Raw genomic sequence first — 12686 nt, 5'->3', positions numbered from 1 at the left:
AATGTGAAGGTGTTTTAACTTTCTAACTTCAATGAACGAATGAATGTATTTCTGTATTTGTCACTCGGACTATAGGGTGTGTTTTAATTTTAAGTTACAAGAATCACTATTACGGAGGCCGTGATAACGCTGTGAAAAGAACTAGGGCTTCAAACCTGGTTGGAATTCGGGTTCTGCCTTTTGCTGTGTGCCGTGGGATAAATGAGCTAACCCGTCTGAGCTTCAATTTCCCTATTTGTGAAGGTTGATTAAGTTCACTGCCCAGCAGTCATAGGTACTAAGTAAAGGGTAGGTAACATCATCATTCTCAGCTTAGTGGAATACCAGAGTTTGTCCCTGAATCAAAGGAAAACATACTCTTGTTCTGAAAGAAACTCTAAAAATAACTGTGCATAGGTTCAGAGTCTATCAAAAATATGAACCAGATACTTTTCTGGTTCATGTCTGGGTCCAGGACTAATATTCGAAGAATATTTCCCCCAGTTTCACGGACTTTCCCCTTTCCCTCTTTGCTGAATGGTTTCTCTTTGCTCATGTGTTAGTTATCTGTTGCTGCAAGGCAAATTTCATTACCTCACATAGTTTCTGAGGGTCAGGCATTGGGAGCAGCGGAGCCAGGGGTTCTGACACAGGGTCTCTCCGGAATCAAGCTGTGGGCAGGGGCTGCAGTCACCTGATGCCTTGACTAGGTGAGGATCTGCTGCCAGGCGCACTTACGGCTCTTGGCCGAAGGCTGTGGTTTCACGTCAGGTGGGCTCTGCAGAGGGCTGCCAATGACGGGGCAGCTGACTTCCCACAGAAGCAAGTGATACGAGAGAGAGAGATTGAGAGAGAGAGAGAGAGAGACAGAGAGAGAGGAACTGTATTGGTTGCCTATGTTGTATAATAAATTACCCCCAAACTCCAAGCAACAGTCGTTTTCTCACATTGCCTGTGGACCAGGAATCTGGGCAAGGCCTAGGTGGGACCTCAGGCCCTGGGTCTGTCAAAAGACTGCAATCGAGGTGTCAGCTGGGGCTAATTTAAGATTTTTTTTTAGCAGTTTGTTTTGAAAGCTGTATGTAAGATTACTCAAAAATACGGAATGCTTCACACATTTGTGTGCATGGGGGCCATGCTAATCTCTGTATCCTTCCACTTTTAGTATATGTGCCGCCGAAGTGAGCACAGTCTAAGATTTGTAAATCTCACCTGGGTGATGCTTTCCCACACACTCCTGTGGGCGTTGGCAGGATTCAGTTCCTCACAGGCTGTTGGACTGAGGGCCTCAGTTCTTCGCTGGCTCTTGGCCAGAGGTCTCCCTCAGCTCCTTGCCATGTGGGCCTCTCCGGTGGGCCGCTTGCTTCATCAGAGCAAGCGAGCAGGAAGGAGAGCATGCAGGCAAGATGGAAGCCACGGTCCTTTGTATCCCGTCACTTTTGCCATATTCTGTTCATTAGATTTGAGTCACTTGGTCCAGCCCGCACTCAAAGAAAGGGTTTTACACCAGGGCACGAATACCAGGTGGCAGGGATCATGGGGCCATCTTAGGAAGCTATCTGCCACAACAACTAAACCCCGAGCTGTAGTGCCTTTTCATAACCTAACCAATGAGTGACATTTCATCATTTCCGCTATATGTTACTGGTCACACAGACCAACCCTAGTATAATATGGGAGAGGACTACACGGGGGGGGCGGGGTGGAGGTCACTGGGGGCCATACTAGAGGCTGACACCACAGCCCAACCAATGAATTTCTCCCCTTCATCCTGCTCTGAGGCCCCAGAGGCTGGCTTATGTGGACACATCAATGGGCTCTCTGGCTTCTGGTCGGATGCAGCCAATGGGGAGCACTGGCAAGGATGGAGCGAGGTAGGGGTACGTATTCCCCTAGCTCCCTCATTGCAGGCTGGCTGCACCTTCAACTGAAGGCCACAGGACCTGTCAGGTGGCACTAACAGACTGTCCTCTGAACTACCCTTCATGAATTTAGTTTCATCTGATCCATAAAATTGGACGTACACAGAAACATTCCATTGTAAAGAGGAAAGTGGGTCTGCAGGACTGGGCCTGAAAATGACAGATTCCCATAACACCTGCTTCGACCGCTCCTCAACCCACACGTACAGACTCAGGGGATTTCCCCATGTCCAGTCCGTGACACCTGCATAATATGCTGGCATGAGCCAGACGTGAGCAGCTATTGTATTACAGCCTCACTTGGGGGCAGCTCTGAAAAGACAGTGGCGAAGGGAAATCATCTCAGATGCTAGAACTCTGAGTGGATGACTGGTTTTCCACTTCTTACATGAATAGAGATGGCCTGAGGGACTGATGGACACTGGCTAAAGGGTTGACCAGTTGATCAGAGACTTGGAAAGAACAAGATTAGAGATTAGGTATGGCAGTCTGGTGGGAAAGTATGTGGATGAATTTTTCTGCATGGGCCCAGAATGTGAAGATATCTTGCCCTGTGTAAATACCCAGGAGAAGGCATTCAGTATAGAGGAGGTCTTTGTATACTGTGGATGTTGGCCTTTCCCACCCACCCACCCCCGGCCCAAGTCCCCCAGTGCTTGTTCAAAGAAACCATATACAAAGTCGCTGTAGTAACAGGATGGAGGCTATGCATGGGTTCAACGGCATGGGCTGCCCTTCATCAAGGCTGATATGGCTGCCTGCCTACCGCTGTGGAGGACCCAGCCTCACAACAGCAGAAGCCAACTTTGAGGACCTGATAGGACACTAATCTTTGGGGGGACCAGGTGGCCAGCTGGTGGCTGGTGGGTTACATTCAACTCCTGGAGGAGGCAGCAATATGTCTGTCAACTGTAGAGTCATTATCCACATGCGGCTGTACCCTCCCTGCCTGCGGCGCTGGCATCTGCGGACTTAGAGAATGCTATGTCCATCTCTGCAGTACATAGCATCTTCTCTAACCAGGGAACACGTTTTCAATGAAGGAAGTGTGACAGTGGGCTCATAACTGTGGAGTTCACTGTGTAATCATGTGCTTTGTGTCAAATTAGATTATTGCTTAAAATATTCACACAAGGGCTTCCCTGGTGGCGCAGTGGTTGAGAATCTGCCTGCTAATGCAGGGGACACGGGTTCGAGCCCTGGTCTGGGAAGATCCCACATGCCACGGAGCAGCTGGGCCCGTGAGCCACAATTGCTGAGCCTGCGCGTCTGGAGCCTGTGCCCCGCGACGGGAGGGGCCGCGATAGAGAAAGGCCCGCGCACCGCGATGAAGAGCGGTCCCCGCACCGCGATGAAGAGTGGCCCCCGCTTGCCGCAACTGGAGAAAGCCCTCGCACGAACCGAAGACCCAACACAGCCAAAAATAAATAAATAAATAAATAAATAAATAAATAAGAAAATCCTTTAAAAAAAAAAATATTCACACATGCTTCCCTTTCCTATGTGAGAGAAATGTACTTTCCTGCTTCATTCATGTTGGGCTTGGCCATGTGGATTTTCTCTGACCATGGGAGGTGGGCAGATGTGATGCAAGCAAAGTTTTAAACTGTACTTATACAGTTGAGTTTGTTTTCTTGCTCCTACCATCATCATGGGAAGAGTGAACCCCAACTGGCCCACTGGTCCAAGGAAGGTGGTAGAAATGTGACCTGGAACCAGTCTGCAGCTTGGAGCCAAGCCCATCGGAACCCAGCCCAGACCAGCTTGACTCCTAGATGCATGACTGAGAATAAATGATTGTTGTTTTGCCTCTGAGTTTTGGAGCATTTTGTTACACAGCTTTATTGTGGCAATAGTAGACGGATAACATGCCCCATTACCCAGAAGCATCTGGCTTAAAAGAGAGCTGAATAGCTTACTGGGAGGCAGTTACGACACCCTGCGAGGTGTCATAGACAATGTTGGGTGCAATCTCCCCCATAGTGGAATGCATATTATTATTTTTTTGTATGTTTGTTGGTTTCAAACAATTCTCCGGGTATTTTCATTTCTGTGAAGGAGTTGAAATATCTGTGACCCACACTGAGGCCAGTAGGCAGAAATCTTTACTGTTCTTTGCCCAAGGGAAGGACAACCTCTCCTAACACCAGTGAGGACCACAGGAAATGGAAGTGGGAGAAGGGAACACAGCTCCAGGGCTACTGCAGGCCAGCCCCTCTGCCCACTACCCTCAGCCTCTACCCCCAGTAATAAAAACAAAGTGGTCGGGTCGCACCTCCTCTTTCCCAGGGCGGTTCTCTCCTCATCTACCCACAGCCGGCATTGAACTTGCCTCCGCTCTGTGTCTGGTAGGTGGCCCGTACATGTCACCACCAGACTGTAGGTAAGAGGCCATCCTGGCATCCTTCCAGGGCACTTAGCACAGAGCCTTGCTCTCAGTAAGTGATTGGTATCATTCTGTTGGGGGGACAATCTCGTTTAGTCCAGCCTCCTTCCGGAAGCAGAACTTCCCTTACAGCATCGCGGAAGGGGTCACTTCCAAGAACAAACTGAAGTTTGTCGGTGCTCATGAGTGCATGAATAAATGAATGCATTCAGTGAATGGCATTGCTCTTCTCTCCTCATCTGACTGTGGCCTGCTGGGGGCACCCTCATCTAGCGGTCCTCGATGTTTCGGCCCCACACCCAGTCAGGGTTGTTCTAGTCTCTTGGCGGACGTCCCTTCGCTCCACCAGGAACCACAAGCGAGTCGCGGTCCTAACACTGTATTGGCCCCCGAGGGCCACCGTAGCTGGCCGCCGACTTGCGCTTAAGGCCCGCGCTGGCGGCGGCGCCATGTTGTCTCCGGGCACTTCCGCGTGTGCGCACCTGGTCCTGCTTTTCCGGCTGCGCACGAATCTCTCAGGTGTGGTGGGCAGGCCGGACCTAGAGCGCTGCTTTCAGCGTTTCATCTCCGAGCAAACTCACAGGCGTCTTTAGAGCTTTCTCAGGCACTCAGTTATTTGCTCCTCAGAACAGTTTCGGAGAGAGAAGAGGCAGAAATCACTGTAAGCGCCTCTCGGGCACCTTTCCCCATCCCGGGGCCGGGAACGGGGGTGGGGGGTTGGGTGCTGGGAGGAGAGGCCTAGTGTTTGCTTAATTAGGGAATTGGTCAAGCAATCCAAAAAAAAAAAAAAAAATCTCAGTAATATTTAAAACCGGTTTGAAATTGCAGACAAAAAGAGTGGGTTGTCATTACGGTGAAACTATTAATTTAAGGAACTGAAAACGTAACTTGTAGAGTTAAATGTAAACACTTAGGTTTGCTTGTTAATTTATTTCAGTGATTCTCAGGCTCCTTCACGTTCGTCAACTGCTAGCTTTATCTATAATTTATCCCTTAAAAAAAAAGTGAGTGAAATTATTTTAAAGTCCTGCTGTCCTTTAAGGAGGTATTGAATAATGGGGCTCTGAAGCCAGATACCCTAGGACACGGGGCTCTTACGTTCTGCCTCGGTGACCCTGGTAGGGTTCCTTAACCTCTCTGAGCCACAGGATTTTCGACTGTAAAATGCTAATAATCCTCTGGAAAGGTTGCCTTTGTGAGGTTGGTATGAGGTCAAGTTATACAGAGATGCCTAGTGTTTGCTTGGCATCTAGTGAGCCTTCTGAATTAGGGCACAAATGATATTGATAGTTAATCATGGTTCTTTTGTTCCACGATCCTGCATAATCACACTTTCAAGCCTTCAAGCTGCTGAGGGCTGCTGGTGGGCCCGCCCCATCCCCTGCCCCGCCCTCCTTCACCCCCAGTGAATTCAAAGTATCTCAGACCCTGGAGATCCTTTCCACTGCCCCACTACTCAGGAAATGACTCGTCTCTTGCTTCAAGCCATTAAATAGGAGCTTTCTGAAGGTCTTTCCTCAAAACTCAAACTTTTCAGCCTCAACACCCATCCTTACCTTCTAGTACCATGTAAGTACAGTTGACCCTTGAACAACGCGAGTTTGAACTGATAGGTGGATTTTTTTCCATAAATAGATACTGCAGTACTACACACCTGAGGTTAGTTGAACCTGCAGATGGTTGATTATAAGGTTGTATTTGGATTTTCTGCCGAGTGGGTGCCCCCGACACACCTCCCCCGCCCCAACCAAGGTGTTCAGGGCTCGGCTGTGGTATCATCCCTCCCGTGTTCTGGATCCTCCTTAGTTCTCCATTCTACTCTCTACACTTCAACCAGGGCCAACACTTGGAAGCAAATCCCATCATTTCGTTCTCCAGCTGGCGACCTTCCCTGACTTCCGTTTCCTCTCAGGATCCACCCCAGTCCCCCTGCAGGCTCACCGGGCTGCGTGTGCTCTGGCTGCTTGTTGCTTTCTGAAAGCACAATTCACAGTAGCCAGGGGTAGTTTCTTTGAATTGTCCTGGGTACAGTGTGGGGTTTGGGGTAGACTTAAAGAAAGGTGAAGGCAGAGTTAAATGGAAAAGGAGCTGGGGAAGCTTTCAAAGCAGAGTGAATTGTGTTCTCTGAAAGCAATGAGGGAGACCTCCTCCAGGTGATTTTGAAGAGCAATCATGGAATCAGTTTAGCAGGAGTTGAGGCTTCTAGAGGCCCAGCTAATGATATCTTGGTTTATGGGGTTTTTTGTTGTTGTTTGCTGTTGGAGCAGATCAAAGTGAAGGTATTTTCACCCAAAGCCACAAAATCCTAAGAAATATCCCGGTCTTGGATAAACCCAGTAAACTGAAAAGAGCTCTTCTGGTCCACATTTACTCAAGATGTTTACAATGGTGAAATTCTGATGCAAATTTTCCAAAAACTTGAACCGTAACTCTACTTTTAGAAATAGTCCTTAGTGTTACCTCTATTAAACCTTTCAATAAGCATGCACTTTTATGTCAGTCACACAAAATTTAAATGAGGAAGTTGAAGGTAGGTGAGGATTCTGAAGTGCATGGTAAGCAGAAGCCTCCCATAAGATTTCCATAGACTGGCTTGCTCATTATGCAGCATGGCTCAGCATCCATTTTGTAATGAACCTGCAAGATGACTCCCATTTGGCAAATTGACCTCTAATCTAAAGGTTGATTCTTATCACCTGGGAGAATTGATTCCTGATGAGAAATGCTAGACAATGGAACCCTCCCTCGTTGGCTTACAATCCAGATCCAGTATCTTTAATCCCATGGTGGAAAGAAACAGAAACATTCCATGGCTTGTGACAGCACCTCGAGAATGATTGCTGTTGTTGAACAGCATCAGGGGCCAAAGGAACATTGATCATCTCTCCAACTGGAGTTCATAGGCAGGTTATCTGGAGTGAGTAACATATCCTGAATTTGGCAGGAGCACCCTGGGTTTTTAACCACCATAGTTGGTTGGGGGGTTTGGATTTCTCTCCATGTTAGAATTTCCCTTCCTCTTATGTTTATTGTAAACAGCTGCATTATAATTTGATTCAAGTTTTGAGGCCAGGGAGTTCCCTGGGGGTCCAATAGTTAGGACTTTGTGCTTCCACTGCAGGGGACACGGGTTCCATCCCTGGTCAGGGAACTAAGATCCTGCAAGCCGTGCAGCCAAAAAAAAAACAAAAAAAAAACGGGGAGTTTTGAGGTCAAATTTCCTTTCTGTTTTCTTTTTGCCGTACTGCTCAGCTTGTGGGATCTTAGTTCCCCAACCAGGGATTGAAACCCGGGCCCTTGGCAGTGAGAGTGTGCAGTCCTAACCACTGGACTGCCAGGGAATTCCTGAGGCCAAATTTCTGATAATTTAAAAACTATGAGAGTTATTTCTTCCTATGCATCTTACTGCTGAGCTCATCTTAGCTGATACTGGGTGGCACAGAAGCAAATCTATACTGGTCTTTGAATCTGGAACATTCTCTCAAATTTTATTGGTGCTACCCCATATTTGACATGACCTTAAGATGTTAGTCAGATTCTGCTGAGGTCAAAAAAAACATATGTACATATACATGGCCTGACAGAGCACTGCTCTCAGTCTGTAACCGTGAACAGGAAGCCACCATGTCTTTGGATTCCCAGTCACCCAGTGGAGCAGAGTAAACAGCTGAGGGTTGCTGGCCTAGTGAGGAATTTGTGGGCTGGGGGAATCCTTTGAGAGGATTTGTAACGCAAGCAGGAAAAATATCAACACAAACTACCCTTTTTTGGCTTAAATGTCATTTCTATTTATTGTTATTTAATTTTTGGAGTAGATAATATATATCCATATGGTTCAAAACTTAAAAAATGTTAAAAACGTGAAAAAGTTATTCATTTTTAAAAGTCTCACTCCCCACTTCTTTGTTTTTTCTTTCTTTAAAACGACTTCTTTTGAGGTACACATACAGTAAGTTCCCTACATACCAACGAGTTCTGTTCCGAGAGCGCGTTCATAAGTCCAGTTTGTTCGTAAGTCCAACAAAGTTAGCCTAGGTACACAACTAACACAATCGGCTATATATTAATAGTACTGTACTGTAATAGGTTTATAATACTTTTTGCAGAAATAATACATAAAAAACAAACAAAAAATAAAACATTTTGAGTCTTACAGTACAGTACCTTGAAAAGTACAGTAGTCCAGTACAACAGCTGGCATACAGGGGCTGACATCGAGTGAACAGGCAAGAAGAGTTACTGACTGGAGGAGGGAGAGGAGGTGGGAGGTGGTAGAGCTGAAGGACCGTCAGCAATAGGAGACGGAGGGTAAGCTGCAATTTCACTCACGCCTGACTCTGATGGACCGCACGTTCGCATCTTTGAAAGTTCACAGCTTGAAGGTTCGTATGTAGGGGAACCTTACTGTATTTAAAGTGTGCAATTTTATATTTTTTAACATGTTATATACTTATTAAACCATCACCACAATCAAGATAGTAAACAGATTTGTCACCCCCAAAAGTTTTCTTGTGCCTCTTTTAATCCTTCCTCACGCATTTCCCTAAGGACTAATGATGTTGAGCATCTGTTCATGTGCTGTTTTGCCATAATGTGTTATCTTTTTTTCCCCCTGGTATTATTGAGATGTAATTGACATACAGTACTGTGTAAGTTTAAGGTGTACAGCGTGATGATTTGACTTACATACATAGTGAAATGAGGACCACATTAAGTTTAGTTAACATCCATCATCTCATATCAATATAAAATAAAGGAAAAATTTTTTTCCTTTTGATGAGAACCCTTAGGATTTATGCTCTTAACAACTTATGTATATATTTATCATACAACTTACATATATATTTATCATGCATATAGTCATCATGCATCCCTAGTACTTATTTATCTTATAACTGGAAGTCTGTGCCTTTTGACCACCTTCATCCAATTTCTCCCACCCTTCTCCACCTCTGATAACCACAAATCTGATCACTTTTTCCATGATTTTGGCTATTTTTTAGATTCCACGTATAAGTAAGATCATCTAATATTTGTCTTTCTCTCCCTGATTTGTTTCACTTAGCATAATGCCCTCAAGGGCCATCTATGTTGTCACAAATAGCAGGATTTCCTCGTCTCTTTCACTAAATAATATTCCATTGTGTGTATATAGCACAGCTTCTTTATCCATTCATCCATTGATGGATACTGAGGTTGTTTCCATGTCTTGGCTATTGTAAATAATGCTGTTGTGAACATGGAGATGCAGATATCACTTCCACATGATTTTGTTTTCTTCAGGTATATTCCCAGAAGTGGGATGTCTGGATCATATGGTAGTTCTATTTTTAATGTTTTGAGGAACCTCCATATTGTTTTCCATAGTGGCTGAAACAATTTATAATCCCACCAAGTGTGCACAAGTGTTCCCTTTTCTTCATATCCTGGCAACATTTGTTATCTCTTGTCTCTTTGATGCTAGCCATCCTGACAGGAGTGAGGTGATCTCATTGTGGTTTCGATTTGGATTTCTCTAATGATTAGTGATGTTGAGCATCGTCATGTACCTGTTGGCCATTCGTGTATCTTCTTTGGACAAGTATGTATTCAAGTTCTTTGCCCATTTTTAAATTGGATTCTTACTTTTTGTGCATATGAGTTCCCTGTGTATTTTGGATATTAGCCCCTTTTCAGATAAATGGTTTGCAAATGCTTCTTCCCATTCCAAAGGTTATCTTTTAATTTTGTTGACGTTTTTCTTTTGCTGTGCAGCTTTCTGGTTTGATGTAGTTCCACTTGTTTATCTTTTATTTTGTTGCTTGTGCTTTAGGTGTCATATTTTAAAAAATCATTGCCAACTTACCTTTTATTTTGTTGCTTGTGCTTTAGGTGTCATATTTTAAAAAATCATTGCCAAGATCCATGTCAAGGAGCTTTTTTTCTATGTTTTCTGCTAGGAGGTTTATGGTTTCAGGTCTTACATTTAGGTCTTTGATCCATTTGGAATTGATTTTTGTGAGTGGTGTAAGATAGGGGTGTAATTTCATTCTTCTCCATATGGATATCCAATTTTTACCATTTATTGCAGAGACTGTATTTTCTCCATTGAGTATTATTGGCTTCCTTGTCAAATATTATCTGACCATATATACTTGGGTTTATTTCTGGGCTCTTGATTCTGTTCCTTCAGTCTATTTATCTGTTTTTGTGCCAGTACCATACTGTTGATTCCTATAGTTTTATAAGTATAGCTTAAAATCAGGAAAGTGATACCAGCCACTTTGTCCTTTTTTCTCAGGATTGCTTTGGCTATTCAGAGTCTTTTGTGCTTCCATATAAATTTTAGCATTGGTTTTTCTACTTCTGTAAAAAATGCCATTGGAATCTTGATAGGGATTGCATCAAATCTCTAGATGGCTTTTGGTAGTGTTGACATTGCAGCAATATTCTTCAAATCCATGAACACAGGATACCTTTCCATTTATTTGTGTTGTCTTTGATTTCTTTCTTTCATCAGTATCTTGTAGTTTTCAGAGTAGAGATCTTTCACCTCCTTGGTTAAATTCACTCCTAAATATTCTATTTTTTTTTAATTTTATTTATTTATTTATTTATATTTGGTTGTGTTGGGTCTTCGTTTCTGTGTAAGGGCTTTCTCCAGTTGCGGTGAGCGGGGGCCACTCTTCATCGCGGTGCGTGGGCCTCTCACTGTCGCGGCCTCTCCTGTTGCGGAGCACAGGCTCCAGACGCCCAGGCTCAGTAGTTGTGGCTCACGGGCCTAGCTGCTCCATGGCATGTGGGATCTTCCCGGACCGGGGCTCGAACCCGTGTCCCCTGCATTGGCAGGCGGATTCTCAACCACTGCGCCACCAGGGAAGCCCTATTCTATTGTTTTTGATGCTACTGTAAATGGAATAATTTTCTTTCTTTTTCAGATAATTTGTAATAATAGAGATGCTACTGATTTTTGAATGTTAATTTTGTATTCTACAACTTTACTGAATTCATTGATTAGATTTAACAGGTTATTTTTGATAGAGTCTTTAGGATTTTCTTTTTTTTTTGAATTTTTGAATTTTATTTTATTTATTTTTTTATACTGCAGGTTCTTATTAGTCATCCATTTTATACACATCACTGTATACATGTCAATCCCAGTCTCCCAGTTCATCACACCACCCCCACCCCCCCCCACCGCTTTCCCCCCTTGGTGTCCATACGTTTGTTCTCTACATCTGTGTTTCAATTTCTGCCCTGCAAACCGGTTCATCTGTACCATTTTTCTAGGTTCCACATATATGCGTTAATATACAATATTTGTTTTTCTCTTTCTGACTTACTTCACTCTGTGTGGCAGTCTCTAGATCCATCCACGTCTCAACAAGTGACTCAATTTTCGTTCCTTTTTATGGCTGAGTAATATTCCATTGTATATATGTACCACAACTTCTTTATCCATTCGTCTGTCGATGGGCATTTAGGTTACTTCCATGACGTGGCTATTGTAAATAGTGCTGCAGTGAACATTGGGGTGCATGTGTCTTTTTGAACTATGGTTTTCTCTGGGTATATGCCCAGTAGTGGGATTGCTGGATCATATGGTAATTCTACTTTTAGTTTTTTAAGGAACTTCCATACTGTTCTCCATAGTGGCTGTATCAATTTACATTCCCACCAACAGTGCAAGAAGGTTCCCTTTTCTCCACACCCTCTCCAGCATTTGTTGTTTGCAGATTTTCTGATGATGCCCATTCTAACTGGTGTGAGGTGATACCTCATTGTAGTTTTGATTTGAATTTCTGTAATAATTAGTGATGTTGAGCAGCTTTTCATGTGCTTCTTGGCCATCTGTATGTCTTTGGAGAAAAGTCCATTTAGGTCTTCTGCCCATTTTTGGATTGGGTTGTTTGTTTTTTTAATATTGAGCTGCATGAGCTGTTTATATATTTTGGAGATTAATCCTTTGTCCGTTGATTCGTTTGCAAATATTTTCTCCCATTCTGACGGGTGTCTTTTCATCTTGTTTGTAGTTTCCTTTGCTTTGCAAAAGCTTTTAAGTTTCATTAGGTCCCATTTGTTTGTTTTTATTTCCATTACTCAAGGAGGTGGATCAAAAAAGATCTTCCTGTGATTTATGTCAAAGAGTGTCATTCCTATGTTTTCCTCTATGAGTTTTATAGTCTCCGGTCTTATATTTAGGTCTCTAATCCATTTTGAGTTTATTTTTGTATATGGTGTTAGGGAGTGTTCTAATTTCCTTCTTTTACATGTAGCTGTCCAGTTTTCCCAGCACCACTTATTGAAGAGACTGTCTTTTCTCCATTGTATATCTTTGCCTCCTTTGTCATAGATTAGTTGAGCATAGGTGCATGGGTTTATCTCTGGGCTTTCTATCCTGTTCCATTGATCTGTATTTC

The 12686-nt window shown here is 43.9% G+C and overlaps 1 long non-coding RNA gene and 1 pseudogene across 2 annotated transcripts in view; one reads left to right on the top strand and one right to left on the bottom strand.

Annotated features, from left to right (window-relative positions):
- Positions 1–1073: 1073 nt before the first annotated feature.
- On the bottom strand, positions 1074–1168 carry LOC114239120 (U6 spliceosomal RNA; annotated as a pseudogene).
- Positions 1169–4752: 3584 nt separating this feature from the next.
- LOC103005135 (uncharacterized) overlaps positions 4753–12686 on the top strand; it is a 63717-nt gene continuing 55783 nt past the window's right edge. For both annotated transcript variants that reach the window (XR_009004985.1, XR_451924.2), the window contains exon 1: positions 4753–4948. This is a non-coding gene — a long non-coding RNA (uncharacterized LOC103005135). The remainder of the gene's footprint in view (positions 4949–12686) is intronic.

Source organism: Balaenoptera acutorostrata, chromosome 13 (genome assembly GCF_949987535.1).
Source record: "Balaenoptera acutorostrata chromosome 13, mBalAcu1.1, whole genome shotgun sequence".
Taxonomy (NCBI): domain Eukaryota; kingdom Metazoa; phylum Chordata; class Mammalia; order Artiodactyla; family Balaenopteridae; genus Balaenoptera; species Balaenoptera acutorostrata.
Note: the sequence above shows the minus strand (reverse complement) of the source record. Positions and strands in the feature narration are given on the sequence as shown.